Below are 19646 nucleotides of genomic sequence, written 5' to 3' on the forward strand. Positions count from 1 at the left end.
TTATTTGCAGGTGATATGATCTTATACTTGCAACTAAAAACATTAAGTACCTATGAATAAACTTAACCAAGGATGTAAAAGACCTCTACACAGAAAATTACATAACTCTACTAAAAGAAAAGTGCTCCTAAAGAAATGGAGAGATATTCTGTGCTCATAGATAGGAAACCTAACATCATTAAGATGTCAATCCTACCCAAACTAATCTACAGATTCAATGCAATTCCCCTCAAAATTCCAAAAATCTATTTTACAGACTTGGAAAAGCTAGTCATCAAATATATTTAGAAAGGAAATATGCCTCAAATTGCTAACAACATTCTTAAACAGTAAAATGAATTGGGAGGACATACACTGCCTGACTTTGAAGACTACTATAAGGCCACAGTAGTCAAAACATCATGATATTTGCAAAGATAGACATATTGATCAATGGAGTCAAATTCAGAATATTGAAATAGAACTGCAGATCTATAGTTGACTGCTTTTTGGTAAGACCCCAAAATCCACTGATCTGGGATATAATAGCCTCTTCAACAAATGGGGTTGGGAGAACTGGATATCTATATCCAAAAGAATGAAAGAGGACCCCTATATTACACCTTATACAAAAATTAACTCAACATGGATCAAAGATCTCAATATGAGACAATATGATAAAATTCCTAGAAGATAATATAGGAAAACACCTTCAAGACTTAGTATGAGTAGGTTACTTCTTAGACCTTACACATAAAGCACAAGCTATGAAAGAAAAATAGAGAAATGGGGACTCCTCTGAATTCAAAGCTTCCATACCTCAAAGCAATTTGTCTAAAAGCTAAAGAGGCAGCCAACTCAATAGGAGAAAATATTTGGAAACCATGTATCTGATAAAAGACTGATATCTTGTTTATATAAAGGAATCTTGCAACTCAATGACAATAGTGCAAAGAGCCCAATTATATAATGGACAAAAGATATGAAAAGACATTTCTCTGCCGAGGAAATACAAATGGCTAAAAGATACATGAAAAAATGTTAATCTTTGCTAGCTATTAGGGAGATGCAAATCAAGACCACAATGAATATCATTTCACACCAATTAGAAAGGCTGCCATTAAACAAAAAGGAAACTAAAAATGTTGGAGAGGATGTGAAGAAATTGGAACTCTTATTCATTGCCAGTGGGCTGTTCAGCTTCTCTGGATGTCAGTTTGGTGGTTCCTCAGAAAACTAGATACTGAGTTACCCTGAGATCAAGAATTTTCACTTCTCAGTATGTACCCAGAGGATCTAAAAGCAGTGACATACACAGATATCTATATACTGATGTTCATAGTAGCATTGTTCACAATTGCCGAGAGATGGAAACAGTCTAACTGTCCTTCATCAAATGAGTGAATAAACAAAATGTGGTGTAAACACATGATGGAATACCATGCAGCTGTAAGAAGGAATGCAGTTATGAAATATAGGAAAATATGGATGAATCTTGAAGACATAAAGCTGAATGAAATAAGCCAGACACAAAAGGAGAGATATTGTATGTTACCACTAATGTGAATTCTGCAAAAAATGTAAAATATTTGTTATATTGTAGAATATAGGGGACCTAGAGATAGACAGCAGCTGGTGAAGGGGGAATGATAATCTAATAAGAACAGACAAGATAGTGAGAGTGATCTTTACAATATGGAAATGCTCAGGTATGACTATGGTTTGCTAATTTTCTTTTGGTATGGTAAGAGTACATTGGAAGGAATGAAGTTATTTCAGGATATTTGTTTTTCCCATTGCTTTGCTTTGTTTTGTTTGGAAATGTTTTTGTTTTGTTTTTTTTTAATAAAATAATTATAAAATTTTAAAAAAGCATTTTCTTCCTGGTCTCCTAAGAGTATTTTTGGCTCCTAAAATACTGTCTCTGTAGGTTGTTCATTAATAAAATTGTACATACTTTGTCCCATGCCTTGAAGTTCTGTACTTTCTGTGTGAAGACTGTGTCACTGGCCACATTCAGTCAGAAGCTGCAATCTCCATAGAAGTGTGTTAGTGTCTCTTGATGAATCCCAGCCCACCAGCCATAACTCCTGGGCCTTTATTTGCCTTGTTGTTTTAAAAACTCTCAATAGTCAGAAGTATGTTAAAAAGTGTCAGTAGGAAACCCCCTGAATTCAAAATGCCTGGTAATATTCAGTAGAACTTAAGTTTGTAGTCAAATTATAATGTAAAATGACTGAACTAAGCCAAGAAGAAACTAAAAATTATGATTAAGTGATTTCCCCTAACCTCTTATCTAGTTAGTAATAAGGTTAGAACCAAAGTGTAATGTCTTCATGATTTTTGCTATTTAAACATGTGACACATTGAGGAGAAGGCATCATATAATTCCATCAATATTCTGAATCACTATGGGAAAGAGTGATTTGTAGAATTCCTTCTCTTCTGGCTACAGCATGACCCTATGATCTGATTCTCTTCATTCAGCAATTTTCTGGAGTTCTTTCTTGGATGCTTGAAGAAGATGGAGTGAGAGAACCAGATGGATTAAGGGGATATTTGGGATACTGGAAGATAACGATTCGCCATTTTGAATTGGTTGGTAGAAATGACTAGTTCTCAATGCACTGTGGTTTCTACCATGATTCCTCTCCAGTTGTGGTCAACTTCACTCATTCCCAACTAATTGGGGTTCCAGGTGTGTATTAATCTACTTGGTAGTTTGCCATTTCATGTTTTTTGTTTATTTGTTCCAACTGTTCTTCTTCAAGGGCATTTCTGCAGGTGTTTATTCAATTATTCAAGGCCAAGTTCACAATTATTCTTCAATACTGCCACCTTTCCTTCTTTGTCCTTTCAGTTATTGACAATTATTCTTTTGACATTGTTTCCATACTCTTCATTTAATAGATGCAGGATTACATGATAAAGAAAATGGAATTGCAATTTTAAAACATGGATAACATGTTTTCTACCTCTCCTTTCATGGCCATAATGAAAAAATATCCCCACTATCACTAAGTTTCAATTACCTTCTCTGTACCATGAATAGGATGTTAAATGATCATAAATGTTCTTAGACTCTTATCCCCCTCCTCAAGAATACACACACACACCCACAAGCACTCATGCACACACACATGCATGAATGTACACAAGCACATGCACGGGAATGCAACATGCACATTACAAGTTCTCAGTAGGATAAAATTCCCATGCTGAAAGATTCTTATTCACTTTTATGTCTCCTAATTTCAGCTGAAATTGGACACATGCTAAAGGTAAAAAAATAAATTTTTAAAATCTCCTAAAATTACTAATTATTTAAAGCATGAATTTCTACTTCAAAAAAGGATGACAAAGTTAGGGCAAGATGGTGGAGTGGTGAGGTGCAGAATTTCATCTCTCCCCTAGAGCAGCTGGCAATTAATCAGGAACTATATGAAACAATTGTTTTTGGGGTCTCCAGTAACCAGTCACACATCAGATGCAAGTTTGGAATCGGAGGAAAAGCTGAGATCACAGGGAACACTGTAAATTCCCTGGACTAGGGATCTGGTGCCCCTCCCACCCAGACCTCACAGACTGTCTTGCTGCTGGCTCCCTGAAAGGGGAAAAACAAAAAACCAAAAACAGCAATCTGCTGAGGGCAAGTAGGGGGTCTCAACCCAGCCACAACTGCAGAATTAGTTAACAAATTAATTAACTAATTTTGGGAGCTGGTGGTGCTAAAGAAGGGCTGGGCTCTGAGAAGGGGGGTACACAAAAGTGGGCACCCATTCCCAGGCTCCAAAAAAAGCCATTTTTTACCCTACATTTTCCCCTTCTGGCTTCTTACTGACTCCTTATCTTTTTGCATTTCAGTAGCCCCTGCAGGGGTGGAATTGAAGCTGTTGGAGAGTAATTATCAGACAGTAGCCCAAAGTACATTTTTAAATGCTCTACTCTGACACTGACAAAATTTCCAGGCTGGGGAAAAACTTTTAAAATGGACTTTTTTTTTTTTTTTTTTTTTCTTGTTTTTCTTTTCTATTTTTTTAATCTAAAAGTAACATAGGTGGTTATTTTCTATCATACCCAGGTTGAGAGACTAGTCTGGGCTTGGGGGCAGGCAGAGTACCCACAGAATCTTTAAGTTCCAGATTACTTCTGAAGGTCTGCACCCCCATCTTTATTTGACAACTCAGGCTGAAAAAGGGATCTAGCTGGAGAGGCCCCAAAGAGGAGAGGGGAGAAAGGAATAGTGCCCCTGAGAGACAACTGGAGTTCCTAGGATTGGGAGAGTGGAGGGAGGTCCAGCTCCACTGGCAGTCCTCCTTCTGGGAACTCAGACCCCAGGGGCTGGAATTCAGATTCTGGCTTCAGTCAGCCATGCCCCCAAAAGGATCAGAGTCACCAGGAAAATTAAAGTCTCCATACCCCCATACACTGGTGGGGAAGCTGTGGGCTGGCAAGCACTGGACAGGAGAGGAAAAGCACCAATTCTAAAGGCCTCATAGGAGGGTCTCATTCTCAGGAAAACTCCATGCCCTCCCAATGAGACCTGGGCCTCTCTAGGATGGGAAAATATGACTGGGGTCAACCATTTCTAAGGAGACCCTCTCATAAAAAGTCTATATAGAGGCAGGGCAAGAAACAGAAAAAACAAGAGGTGAAAAATTCTGATCAACTAAATAGAACCTAAATTAGATGTCTATAGTAAGTTGAACTGAATAACAGAGACCAAAGAACAAAGCCAACCAACAAGAAAACCCCTAGGTAAAAGACAGAAAACAAGCTCCAGAATAAACTAATCAAGAAAATCAGATGCCTAGACAACTTAAGGTAAGCCATACCAGGAAACATGAAAATATGGACTAGCCAAAGGAACAAACTAATAGTTCAACCAAGATACAGTAGTTGAGGCAACTAATGCTAAATAAATTCAATGAACTGAAGGAAGATATAGGGAAAGAGATGAAGGATATAAAGAAGACACTGGATGACCATAAAGAAGAATTTGTAAACTTGAGAAAACAAGTGGCAGAACTCATGGGAATGAAGGCCACAATGGAGGAGATGAAAAACAAAATGGAGGAACACAACAGTAGATTTGAACAGACAGAAGAAAGGATCAGTGAACTGGAAGGCAAGACATTTGAATTCATACACACCAAAGAACAGATGGTGAAAAAAAATGGAAGAATATTAGCAGGGTCTTAGGGAGCTCAGTGACAACATGAAATGCACAAATATACATGTTATGGGTATCCCAGAAGGAGAAGAGAGGGGAAAAGGGGCAGAAAGAGTAATAGAAGAAATATTCACTGAAAATTTCCCAACTCTTATAAAAGACAGAAAATTAGAGGTTCAAGAAGTACAGCTTACCCCAAATAGAATAGATCCCAATACACCTACTCCAAGACACTTACTGATCAGATTGTCCAATGTCAAGGACAAAGAGAGGATTCTGAAAGCAGCAAGAGAAAAGCATTCCATCACATACAAGGGAAGGTCGATAAGACTATGCACAGATTTCTCCACAGAAACCATGGAGGCAAGAAGACAGTGGCATGATATATTTAAGATACTGAAAGAGAAAAACTGCCAACTGAGAATGCTATATCTGGCAAAACTTTCCTTCAAGAATTAGAGATTAAAACATTTTCAGACAGACACTGAGAGAGTTTGTGAACAAGAGACCAGCACTACAAGAAATACTAAAGGGAGTGCTACAGGCTGATAGGAAAAGACAGGGGAGAGAGAGTTGGAGAAGAGTACAGAATTGAAGATTATCAGTAAAGGTAAAAGGAGAGAGAAGAAAAAATAAGATATGACATATAAATTCCAAAATACAAAATGGTAGTAGAAAGTACTGCCCTTACAGTAACAACACTAAATGTAAATGGATTAAACTCCCAAATAAAAAGACACAGACTGGCAGAATGGATTAAAAAACAAGACCCATCTATATGCTGTCTACAAGAAACTCACTTTAGACACAAGAACAAAAATAGACTGAAAGTTAAAGGTTGGAAAAAGATATTTCAAGCAAACAAGAACCAGAAAAAAAGTGGGATTAGCTATACTAATATCAGACAAATCAGACTTCAAAAGTAAAACAATTAAAAGGAACAAAGAAGGACACTATATATTAATAAAAGGGTCAATTCATCAAGAAAACATAACAATCATAAATATTTATGTGCCAACCCACAATGCCCCAAAATTCATGAGGCAAACACTGAGGTCACTGAAAGGAGAAGTAGACACCTCCACAATAATAGTTGGAGACTTCAATACACCTCTCTCATCAATGGATAGAACATCTAGACAGAGGATCACTAAAGAAATGGAGATGTTGAATTGTATGATAAATGAACTGGACATGACAGACATTTATAGAACACTACATCCAACAACAGCAGGATACACTTTTTTCTCAAGTGCTCACAGAACATTCTCTAGGACAGACCACAAATTGGGTCACAAAGCAAGTCTCAACAAATTTAAAAAGATTGATATTATATAAAACACTTTCTCAAACCATAATGGAATGAAGTTGGAAATAAATAACAGGCAGAAGGTTGTAAAATTCACAAACATATGGAGGCTAAACAGCACCCTCTTAGAAAACCAGTGAGTAAAGGAAGAAATTACAAGAGAAATTAGTAAATATCTCGAGGCAAATAGCAAAGAAAACACAACTTATCAAAACATGAGGTGCAGCAAAGGCAGTGCTGAGAGGGAAATTTATTGCCCTAAATGCCTATATTAAAAGAGAAGAGAGAGCAAAAATTGAAGAATTAACTGTTCACCTGGAGGAATTAGAGAAAGAACAACAAACTAACCCCAAAGCCAATAGAAAGGAAGAAATAACAAAGATTTGAGCAGAAATAAATGCAATTGAGAACAGAAAAATAGAATCAACAAAACCAGAAGTTGGTTCTTTGAGAAAATCAATAAAATTGATGGACCGATGGCAAGGGTAACAAAAAAAAAAAGAAAGAAAGAAAGAGCAGATGCAAATAAATGCAATCAGAAATGGGAAAGGAAATATAACTACTGACCCTGCAGAAATTAAGAAGACAATGAGGAGATACTATGAGCAACTATCTGCTAATAAACTAGACAACTTAGATGAAATAGACAATTTCCTAGAAAAGCATAGACAACCAACAACGACTCAAGAAGAAATAGATGATCTCAACAAACCAAACACTAGTAAAGAGATTGAGTCAGTCGTCAAAAAGCTGCCAAAAAGGAAAAGCCCAGGACCAGATGGTTTCACATGTGAATTCTACCAAGCATTCAAGAAAGAATTAGTACCAATCCTGCTCAAACTCTTCAAAAAATTTGAAGAAGAGGGAAAGCTACCTGACTCATTCTATGAAGCCAACATCACCTTAATACCAAAATCAGACAAAGATACCACAAAAAAAGAAAATTATAGACCAGTTTCTTTAATGAATATAGACGCAAAAATCCTCAACAAAATACTTGCGAATTGAATCCAGCAACACATTACAAGAATTATACACCACGACAAGTTGGGATTTATTCCAGGTATGCAAGGCTGGTTCAACACAAGAGAATCAATTAATGTAATACACCACATCAATAAATCAAAGTAGAAGAACCATATTATCATCTTGATCGATGCATAAAAGGCATTTGACAATATTCAACATCTTTTCCTGATGAAAACACTTAAAAGGATAGAAATAGAAGGGAACTTTTTTTCAACATGATAAAGGTGATATATGAAAAACCCACAGCTAACATACTCAATGGGGGGAGACTGAAAGCATTTCCTCTAAGATCAGGAACAAGACAGGGATGCCCACTATCACCATTGTTATTCAACATTGTGCTGGAAGTTCTAGCTAGAGGAATTAGGAAAGAAAAAGTAATAAAAGGCATCCAAATTGGAGAGGAAGAAGTAAAACTTTCACTATTTGCAGATGACATGATTCTATATGTAGGACATCCAGAAAAATCTACAGCAAAGCCACTAGAACTAGTCAATGAATACAGCAAAGTGGCAGGCTACAAGATCAATATGCAAAAATCTGTAGTGTTCCTATACACAAGTAATGTGCAACAAGAGGAGAGAATTGAGAAAAAAAATTCCATTTACAATACCAACCAAAAGAATCAAGTATTTAGGAATAAACTTAACCAAGGACACAAAAGACCTTTACACAGAAAACTATAAAAAACTGCAAAAAGAAATTGAGCAAGATCTAAAAAAATGGAAGAACATACCATGTTCATGGATTGGAAGACTAAATATAGTTAAGATGGCAATTTTACCTAAACTGATTTATAGATTCAATGCAATACCAATTCAAATCCCAACAACTTACTTTACAGAAATAGAAAAACCAATAAACAAATTTATTTGGAAGTACAAGGTGCCCCAAATAGCCAAAAATATCTTGAGAAAGAGGAACGAAGTGGGAGGTCTCACACTACCCAACTTTGAAGGATATTACAAAGCTACAGTGCTCAAAACAGCATGGTACTGGCATAAAGACAGATATAGCAACCAATGGAATCAAACTGAGTGTTCAGAAGTAGACCCTCACATCTACAGACAACTGAACTTTGATAAGGCAGTCAACTCAAAGAAACTGGGAAAGAGCAGCATCTTCAATAAATGATGTTTGGAGGACTGGATATCCATTTCCAAAAGAATGAAGAGGATGCCTATCTCACACCTTATATAAAAATTAACTTGAAATGGATCGAAGACCTAAAGATTAGCACCAAGACCACAAAACTCTTAGAAGAAAATGTAGGGCAATATTTTAAAGATCTTGTGATAAGAGGTGGTTTCTTAGACCTCACACCCAAGGCATGAGCAACCAAAGAACAAATAGACAAATGGGATCTCCTCAAAATTAAACATTTTTGTACATCAAAGGACTTTGTCAGAAAAGTAAAAAGGCAACCTACTCAATGGGAGATGATATTTGGAAACCACATATTAGATAAGGGTTTAATATCCCAAATATTAAAAGGAATCCTACAACTCAATAACAGAAAGACAAACAACCCACTTAAAAAAAAAGGGCAAAAGACATGGACAGACATTCTTCTGAAGAGGAAATACAAATGGCTCAAAAACATGAAAAAATGCTCAACTTCACTGGCTATTAAGGAAATACAAATCAAAAGCACAATGAGATATCATCTCACCCCTACCAGAATGGCAATTATCCAAAATACATAAAATGACAAATGCTGAAGAGGATGTGGAGAAAGACACACACTTATTCATTGTTGGTGGGAATGTAGAATGGTGCAACCACTCTGGAAGACAGTGTGGAGGTTCCTCAGGAAGCAAAATATAGATTTGCCATATGACCCAGCTATTCCATTGCTAGATATATATTCAGAGGAACTGAAACTTAAGACACAATCAGACATTTGTAAACTGGTGTTTACTGCAGCATTATTCATGATTGCCAAGAGACGGAAACAGCCCAAATGTCCATCAACAGATGCGTGGATAAACAAAGTGTGGTATATACATGATGGAATATTATGCAGCTCTAAGACAGAACAAAGGCATGGATCATATAATAACGTGGATGAACCTTGAGGACATTATGTTGAGTGAAGTTAGCCAGAAACAAAAGGACAGATTCTGTATGTTCTCACTAATATGAACAGACATTAATGAACAAACTTTGGGAGTTAAAAGCTGACAACATGGGTGACCAGGAGATAGAAAGATGGTAGAGATTAGGCATTTGATGCTGAAAGACTACGGAATGTTTAGCAGGATTGATTTCATAGATCCAGAAACAGACAGCATAATACTGTGTGATGGTAGCACAGTATTGTAAGTACACTGAACAAAGATGTCTGTGAGTAAAGCTGAAGGAGGTGGGATAGGAGAAGGTATGACACCAGAGGTAAAGATAAATGATAAAGACTGGGACTGTATAACTTGGCAAAAACTGGAGTGGCCAATGACTGTTACTAAATATACAAATATCAAGATGTTTTTCATGTGGGAGAGCAAATGAATGTCAACCATGTAGTGTTGAAAAAGGGATGGTATTAGGGAAAAAACATAATCAAAGCAAACTGGAGTCTATGGTCAACAGTAACATTGTAATAAAGCTCCATTAAATGTAACAAAGGCAATATGCCAATACTAAAGTGTATATGAGACAGGGATATAGGGGAGGAATATGGGATTCTTGGTAGTGGTGTTATTTTTTGTCCTTACAATTATATTGTATTGTATGACATTTTATTTTTCTTATCATCTTTCTTATTATTGCTAAAAAAACAATTTTTCTTGTAGTAATCAATATGTTCAAGTGCTGATTGTGGTGATAAATGTACAACTTTATGATGATACCATGAACAATTGATTGTACACTGTGGATAAATGTATGGTATGTGAATATAATGCTATAAAATTGTAGGAAAAATATATATAGGAGTAAAAGTGTTAGAGAAAACATGGTGAGAGGGATGTACCTATCTACTGTTGATGAGCAGGTAGAATGGTGTAGACTTTCTGAAGGTCAGTGTTCTAGTTTGCTGATGCTGCAGAATGCAAAACACTAGAGATGGATTGGCTTTTATAAAAAGGGGGTTTATTTGGCTACACAGTTACAGTCTTAAGGCCATAAAGTGTCCAAGGTAACACATCAGTAATTGGGTACCTTCCCTGGAGGATGGCAAATGGTGTCCGGAAAACCTCTGTTAGCTGGGAAGGCAAGTGGCTGGCATCTGCAACAAAGCTCTGGTTTCAAAATGGCTTCCTCCCAGGACGTTCCTCTCTAGCAAGCTTGCTCCTCTCCAAAATGTCACTCACAGCTGCACTGAGTTCCTTCTCTTTGAGTCAGCTCATTTACATGGCTCCACTGATCAAGGCCCACCCTGAATGGGTGATGCCATGCCTCCATGGGAATATCTCATCAGAGTCACCACCCACAGCTGGGTGGGGCACATTCCGAGCAAATCTAATCAGCACCAAAATGTCTGCCCCACAAGACTACATCAAAGATAATGGCGTTTGGGGGACACAATACATTCAAACTGGCATAGTCAGTGTGGAGGTTCCACAAAAAGTTAAGTATGTGGGGACCATAGGGTCCTGCCACCTCATTATGGGGTATGTCATTTGAAGAACTGAGAGCAGAGACATGAATGGACATTTGCAAACTGTTGTTCATGGAAACAGTAATCATGATTTGCAGTGGGTGGAGGTGACCTAGGGGTACATTGACTGAGGAACAGAAGGGTGAACCGTGGCATATGCATACAATGGAATACTGAGCAACTATAAAAAGGAGTGAAGCTGTGAGACACACAATGAGGTGAATGGATCCTGTACACAGTATTTGAGTGAGGTACACCAGAAATAAAGGCAAACACTATAATGCCTCACCAATATGGACTAACTACAATGTGTAAACTCAGAATTGAATCTTAGAACATAGCCTAATGTGGAAATGATTATTGTAATAATCCCTAGATTGTAAACTCTTACAGCAGTCAACTCTATTACTGAATTGTAATGCCTATCTGTAAACTTTGAGATGCTGATCCCTTAGTGTATAACCTGATTGGTCTCTGGAACAATGCATATCTCTGAGACACCTGAAACTCTGAGCTACAGCTCAGCAGATATGAATGTCACTATTAGTGCATACAGCAACTGTTAAAAAAAAAAGCTGAAAAAGAGCCCAGACTTCAATTAGTGATATGAATGAAGCAGATCTGGTTAAGACTAGGGCAAACCAGGCCAAAGGGTAAAGGTCAAAACTGACTGTTTTAAAACTTCAACATCCATATGAGACCAAGGGAAGAGATGTCTATTTGGTGCAGGATCTATATTTTCTAAACAGTATAACTCTATAGTCAGTTTGTTCAAACACCACAATTACATCGAACTTTGAATAGAAAGTAAGCTACGGTAGGTTAGTATAGGTTAGAGTGAAATAGTGACACATCCCAAAGTAATTTGGGCAGAGAATAAAAAATATATTTACAGCCTCCCCCCACCCCTCCCCAAGGAGCTGGGGGAAGGTGCAGAAGTGTTGGACTTCCTCACCTGGACTGGTGTTGATGTTGTCACAAACATTGGGACTGGCAGTTTGATGTGCTGAGCCCTTGATTGTGGGACTTGCCCTTATGAAGCTTGTTACTGCAAAGGAGAGGCTAAACTTGCATATAATTGTGCCTAAGAGTCTCCCCCTGAGTACCTCTTTGTTGCTCAGATGTGGCCCTCTCTCTCTCTAACTGAGCCACCTCAGCAGGTGAACTCACTGCCCTCCCACCTACGTGGGACCAAACTCCCAGGGGTGTAAATCTCACTGGCAATGCAGGATATGACTCTTGGGGATGAATCTGGACCCGGCATCGTGGGATTGAGAATATCTTCTTGACCAAAAAGGAGATGCAAAATGCAATGAAATAGTTTCAGTGGCTGAGAGATTTCAAATGGAGTCGAGAGGTCACTCTAGTGGACATTCTTATGCACTATATAGATAACACCTCTTAGGTTTTAATGTATTGGAATAGCTGGAAGTAAATACCTGAAACTATCAAACGCCAACCCAGTAGTCTGGACTCCTGAAGACAATTATATAATAATGTAGATTACAAGGGGTGACAGTGTGATTGTGAAAACCTTGTGGATCACACTCCCTTTATCTAGTGTATGGATGGATGAATAGAAAAATGGGGATAAAAACTAAATGACAAATAGGGTGGGATGGGGGGATGGTTTGGGTGTTCTTTTTTCACTTTTATTTTTTATTCTTATTCTGATTCTTTCTGATGTAAGGAAAATGTTCAGAAATAGATTGTGGTGATGAATGCATAACTATATGATCGTACTGTGAACAGTTGATTGTATACCATGGATGATTGTATACATCCATGTATTTCAATAAAACTGAATTTAAAAAAAAACAATGCAATACTAGTACACAATTCTTAGAATGGCTAAAATCTAAAAAACTAGCAATGCCAATTGCTGGCTAGAATACGGAGCAACAGAAGAACTCAGTAATTGTTGTGGGGATGTAAAAATGGTATAGTTACTTTAGAAGCTGGTCTGGTAGTTTATGAAGCTAAACTTTGTCTTATCATAAGACCCAGCAATTGAGTGCCTACATATTTACCCAAAGGCTTTGAAAACATATGACCACTCAAACACCTGCACATAAATGTTTATAGCAGTGTTATCAGCCCAAACTAGAAGCAACCAAAATGCCCTTCAATAGGTGAATGGATAAACAGTCTGTGTGGTACAGCCATACAGTAAAATATTATCAGCAGTAAAAGAAATGAGCCATCAAAACATAAAAAGACATGGAGGAATCATAATGCTTATTTTCAGGTGAAAAAAAGGCCAGTCTATAAAGGCTGCATGCTGAATGATTCCTGCTATAGGACATTTTGGAAAAGGCAAAACTCACACAGTCAAAAAATATCAGTGGTTGCAAGGGCAGGAGGGGAAGGAAGGGAGGGATGAATAGGGGAAGCACAGGGAATTTTTAGGGTGGTAAAGCCATTATGCATTTGTCAAAGTCTATAGAACTGTACAACCCAAAGTGTGAAACTTAATGGAACTTGTGCTGTATAGTTAATAATAATATGTAAATATAGGTTCATTAATTGTAACAAATGTACCACACTAATACAAGATGTTAATAATAGGGAAAACTGTGTGGGAGTGAGGGAGTGGAAATGTGGGTGGGTATATGGAACTCCGTGTACTCTCTGCTCAATTATTCTGTAAATCCTAACTGCATTTTTTTTTTAAATCTATTAATTTTTTTAAAGGAAAATGTTAGTGTGGTAGGCAGATTAGTGGCCCTCTAAAAGATGTTTATGTTCTCATCCACAGAACCTGTGAATTAATGGCAAAATGGAATTAAGTTTGCTCATCAACTCATCTTAAAATAGTGAGAATATCCTGAATTATCTGGGTGGCCTAACGTAATCACAAGAGTCCTGAAAAATAGATGAAGAATTAGAAGAGAGAACCAGAGAGACAGCAGTGAGAAGACTCACCATGCCACTGTTGCCTTCAAGGTTGAGGAAGAGACCAGGAGCCAAGGAATGCGGGCAACTTTAGAGGCTGCAAAAGGCAAGGAACTAGATTTTCCCAAGAGCTTCCAGAAAGGAATATGGCCCTATCTGCACCTTGATTGCAGCTCAATGGGATCTGTGTTGGACTTCTGACATCCAGAACTGTATTACAAATTTGCATTTGTTTTTAAAGTTGTTGCATGAAAGTGACTCTGTGCTCCCAAACTCAAATGCTTACAGGGCACAAGCATAAATAAAATGACAAATGTTCACTGAGAATTTCGAGAAGATAATATGGAGGTGAGAGAACTAAAGGGAACTGGGGAACACATGTCTTGCCTAAAAGGAGATGCTGCTCTTTAACCCCAGCTATGGTTGCCAGCAGGCCGTGTGGACCCAGTTTTGCCAGCTCTTCGAAATTTTCAACAGGGGCCAGAAATATGAATTTTAACGTAAATTTTTTTGATTTTCAAGTGCTATTTTTTCAGCGCACACTTTATGTGTCAATAGCATTCTTCCTAAATATAACACTTCTGTGTATCAGATCCAACACAAAGTTGGCCAGGTAGCCACTTTTGTTTGTGGCAGAAATGGTATACTCATAGTACAGAAATGGCCGCTCCTCCCTCCATAGCAAACATGAGCAGCAGAGAAAGAAAAGAAAATCTCTGAGTCCCAACAGAGTGGTGCAGTTCTGGTTTAATTGTCCTGATCATATATATGTCTATGGCCAACAGTGCACCCCAGTATCACAGATACTTACCTTTAGCTAGTTCCCAATCACTGCCTTTATGAAAAGAAGTGAAAAGTGGAGCATGTTTGGATCCAGAATCACTGCTATATTTTCATTTCCTTTTCTCTCTACATCTCACAAAGCCTAGAGTCCCAGACCCTGTGAAACAATGTCTCCCAGACCCAGCAGCCTGCCAGGGCTTCAAAGGACTTTACCATCTAACTTGCTCAGTATGCTAAAGCCTCATGCATCTACCATGACATAATTAGACAAAAAAGACATGAAGAAACACTCCATGCCCTAAAACTCTAGTGACTTTAAGGGATTATTTCTAACTTGCAATTAGCATTTGTTTAGCAGCTACTGGAAAGTGGCTTAGGTGGGTTCTACAAAAGTAAGAGGTGGTTCCAATTGGATTCCAAATTGTAACCTTTATTTCAATCCAGAACAGTTAGGAGTAATTTATATATATTTGCTTTTTTTATTTATTCATTTATTTATTCTGTTAAAACAGGGCTTGCAAATATAAGAAATATAATGCAAATAGGTGAAGTGGACTGGGCATATTCTTTCAACATAAACACAATTTGCTCAAGTAAAGAATATTTCTACATGCTCAATGTGCAAACAAATAGTCTTACTCCCATTTTCCTGAAACATGTGGTTCTCACAATTTTTCCTTTCCCTTTGATAGGAATAAAGATGCTTACCTTGGGTTTCCTCAAAAGCAGAATCTGAAACCAGGGTTTGAATACAAATAGTTTCTTTGGAGATCACCCCAGTAAGCTCTGGTAAGGGCATGAGCAGGTGGGATGAGACGGGAAAGCAACTAATAAAGGGTATGTTACCAAGCACTGTGGGCCATTGGGGACTGACCTGCTGTGGGCTCTTTAGGGGGCAAAGTAGAGCAGGCCTCAGAGCCGTCCCATCTCAGGGATAAGGAAGCTGGGGCTCTTATCCTAATTTCTTGTCTGTCATTTGTTGTGGGATGTTTCTGGCAGCATTAACTCCCCAGCACTCCTGTTACAAGCTGTAACCAGTAATAAGCAGTTCGGAGCATAAGAGGCAAAAGCCAAGGGGAAATATGTATAGGGAACCAAGAGCATCTGCTAAAGCTTAGATAAATAATTCATTTTCTTCTCGACTGCATATAATAAAACCAAAAGCACAAGTGACCAACTGACATTCAGGGCAATAGGGAGTGGTATAGACTGGGGAAAACTGGAGAGTCCCCACCCTGTCAAGATGGGGACATGAGCCAGCTTCAGCTTGGTAGTTGCGTTGCAGTAATGTACCCTAGGTTTTTCAGATCTTCTGAGCTGGGAGTCTGAATCTTTCTGCAACATCTCTTGATTTTTAAATGTTGGGAACTAATTGAATAAAATTTTTAAACACTCTGCAGCTTCAGGGCTGAATTTTCCCATGTGTGGCCAGTTTGCATCCCCTGATTTAAAATTTTGTTTCAGTACCTATATACTGGCCAGAATTTTACTGTGTGCCATGGGGACTCAAAGATGCCCTAGATACAGCCCAATTTCAGGGAATTTATGGATGGCCTGGTTGATAGCGAAGATGATTGCAGAACGATCTGGAATATAGTAACATGAACAGATAGAACAAAAGACTGTTGAAGAGTCTGAAGAGTCATAAGATTTTGAAGAAAGATAAACATCATTTAAGCCGTTTTATTGCTGAGTTCAGAGACAGCCAATCAATACTAACTGACATTCAATACTATTGTTCAACAAATATGTTCATTTACTATGTATAGAACCCAGCACCATCCTATTCAAAACAAGGGCAGAAGACAGTACATCAGCCAGAAAAAAAAGAAGGTTTAACTCACATCATAAGGGACAGAAACCTATAAGGGATGAAGTAAAAATGGCGGTAAAGCAGGTGAAGTTTGTCTTTAACACACTGATATCCCACAAGATCCTTTCTGAAGCCACTTTCACGTCAGGAATTTGGTAACCTCATAGTCCCAGAACACTACCTCCCAGAGCACTGGGCCCCAAATCTCCTCCCTCTCAACTGTGTGCCAGGTCCTCCTCTCCAACAAGGGGCTGCAGGAGTCAGACAGTGCTTCCAAAAGGCCCACACCCACTTCAAGGGATGCATTGGCATACAGAAGGAAAAAATAAGAAATTTTTATGGCTTATAATTTATTTTTATCTAAGACATAAGGAAAAAATAAACTTTACTAATATTCAATATATGCTTGTGCCTTGATCCCTCCCCCAGCTTATTTGTCTGATGGGCACATGTCCCACATGGTCTGTGAGGTACCTTGAGGAGAGTAAGGATTTTCACAGATCAGAACTGAGTGTTCCTTTTCAGCTAATGGTGACATATGAAGTTTACTGTGCCTGATTAGTGAATTTACGGATAGCAATATCTCTTTTTTAACTAAATCAATGCTCATCAAATGGACAGGAGGCTAAAAGGAACAGAAAGTTCAGAGTGGAGATGATACTGATGTTGTGAGTACAGAGAGCCATCAAGAAAATGGGGTGAAAGTTCTCATCCTGTAGTTTGAGCTCTTTGTCAGCCACATTATGAGGTTCAAACTGTGATTATCTAATTAGATTGGTCAAAAAAGACAACAAAAATAAGCAAAATAATCAATAAGGTTTTACATCTACTGATGTGAACGAAAGCCTCAGCCTGTCTCGATTGTGCCTTTAGATATTAGCTGAAGACAATAGCACATACTTATAATGTATAAATAAATATTGGGGTTATATGTTCAAAAGGCTTTGTTAATGGGGTGCATGATAAAAACTCAGATACTACTGAGCTAAATGAGTAAGGTTAATTAGAACAAATTATTGAACAAGGAAAAGAAAATACCATTAAAAAAAAAAAAAAAACCCTTCTCTCGCTCTTTCCTCATGAGGTCCAAATATATTTAACCTGTTAACCAAAATAGGAAACAGAGAAGAACCTGGAATTGAAATTACTGATCAATCTCCTTACTTGTAGAAAATAGCCAAGCATCTAAACCTGTGTTTTGTCAGAGCTTCAAGTCAGTTTCCTCAAGGCATCCTAATGAAATTGGCCTTCATCCTGTCCAAATCACCGGAGGTTGGAGAGTTTACGCAATAAGGGAAGCCGACCACAGGGCACTGATTTTCTACACTGCTTTCCCAAAGTAAGCATCTGACTTTACAAAATACTGATTCCAGGCAAAGGGGGGACTTCTGCTGCAGAATTAGGTTATGCTGCACTGGAGGAGACCCTTTTGTGCACCAGGCTCTGGCTGCCTCTCTTGCCCTGGTGATTGACTTTTCAATAGTTTCTGCAAGCCTGGTTAACTTTTCAGTTTGAATCATGCATACAAGTTCATCTGAGTGTTTGGCAGACAAATCCCTATGCCCAGCTTTCATAGCAATCAAATGTACAACATTCTCTATTGAGCTGCATGGAACTTGAAATGACTTTTCAGAAACAGGACTTCAGGTTTCTTTAACCTATTTGTTTCCCTCTTCTCAGCTTAATAAGAAAATATCTTCCCATTCTCCTGTATTTGTATATATTTTTTGCCATTTCCTGGAATCTTACCTGTAAGTCAGCAAAGGTGAGGAATAATCACCAAAAAAATTATTTAATTTCAAAAACTGTGCAAGTGTCTTCTGTGTGTGTGTATGTGTGTGAATTAAAGATTTTCATCTTTCCTTCTCAAGGAAAAACATTGTTAAAACATTTCATGACTCCTCAAGAGCATACAGTAAAACAGGGAATTTTTCCCAGAGCAACCCAAATATGAACAGAGGAGAGGCTGGCTGAGCAGGTCTGATTACATCCCATCAGTCACCTCTCCTATCTTTTAATGGATCCACTTAACCAGAATCCACAGAGATGCCCTGACAACTAGAGGCTTGCTAAGGTGCGCTCCATCCATATAATTCTCCAATTTTCTAACAGCCTGTTCTTAGCAACTTCCTGAATTTTTATATAATTAAAAGTTTGCTAAAATGCAGCAGAATTTCATTAATTGTTTCAGATCATCTGTAAGGAAATTCATCTATTATGAGTACATTTTGCAATATAATTCCTTGACAATAAACTATTTTTCTTCCACTGAGTTTTGAGAAATCATCTTCTTTAAGAGATGTAAGGTTCAAAAGATACTGTGTACTAAAATCATTCATTTCCCTGGGTCTCCCCTCCCTCTTCCTGCTACCTTTGAACTCCTCAAGGGCAGTTACCAGATCTTGTCCATCTTTGTATTCATCATCTCTGGTGAGTGGTAGTTGGCAGAGAAATGTGCAATGCAAAAAGAAGGCATGAATGGGTAAAGGGTTAGGATCCCATTTCAAAATATCTCATTAAGTTCTGAGTAGGAGGGGAGAGAACACAGATTTTGGAGTTAGTCCCAAGCTGGGCTCTGATGCTTATTAACTGCACAACCTTGGGTAGGTTACTTAATCTCCCTGAGTTTCAGTCTCCTTGTCTGTAAAATAGAGATAATGGTGTTACCTCATGGTTGTGGGAATGGTATTACCTCAGGTTCTGAGAATTAAATAAGATCATGCCTGTAGCAGCTTTTCATGAGTCAGTTCAGCTTCCTGTCCACCTTCTATCCTTCCACTTGAACCCACCCTTTGTGGAGGTGTCGGCAAGACTATAACCTTAACTAATGGAAAGGGCAGTGGGGACAAATACTATGAAGTCAGCCACAGGGCAGCAAGGGGCTGGGGAAGGGATAGCATTTACTGCTCCTCTCTGCTCATCCTTGCTTGCAGGATGATGAGGTATCTGCCTAGGCCCCTGCCCCAATCCTGAGCTAGGTGCTGGGCACCCAGGCTGGACAAGGCAGACCTGGACCTCACCCATGGGGCAGCCCATGTTCCATTTGCACATCAAGCTGGACTCTTCT

At 38.3% G+C, this 19646-nt stretch overlaps 1 long non-coding RNA gene across 1 annotated transcript in view; it reads left to right on the forward strand.

Annotated features, from left to right (window-relative positions):
- The window catches only part of LOC119518860, a 35261-nt gene extending 17199 nt beyond the window's left edge, over nucleotides 1-18062 (forward strand). The window contains exon 4 of the long non-coding RNA XR_005213860.1: nucleotides 13847-18062. This is a non-coding gene — a long non-coding RNA (uncharacterized LOC119518860). The remainder of the gene's footprint in view (nucleotides 1-13846) is intronic.
- Nucleotides 18063-19646: the final 1584 nt, after the last annotated feature.

Source organism: Choloepus didactylus, chromosome 22 (genome assembly GCF_015220235.1).
Source record: "Choloepus didactylus isolate mChoDid1 chromosome 22, mChoDid1.pri, whole genome shotgun sequence".
Classification (NCBI taxonomy): Eukaryota; Metazoa; Chordata; class Mammalia; order Pilosa; family Megalonychidae; genus Choloepus; species Choloepus didactylus.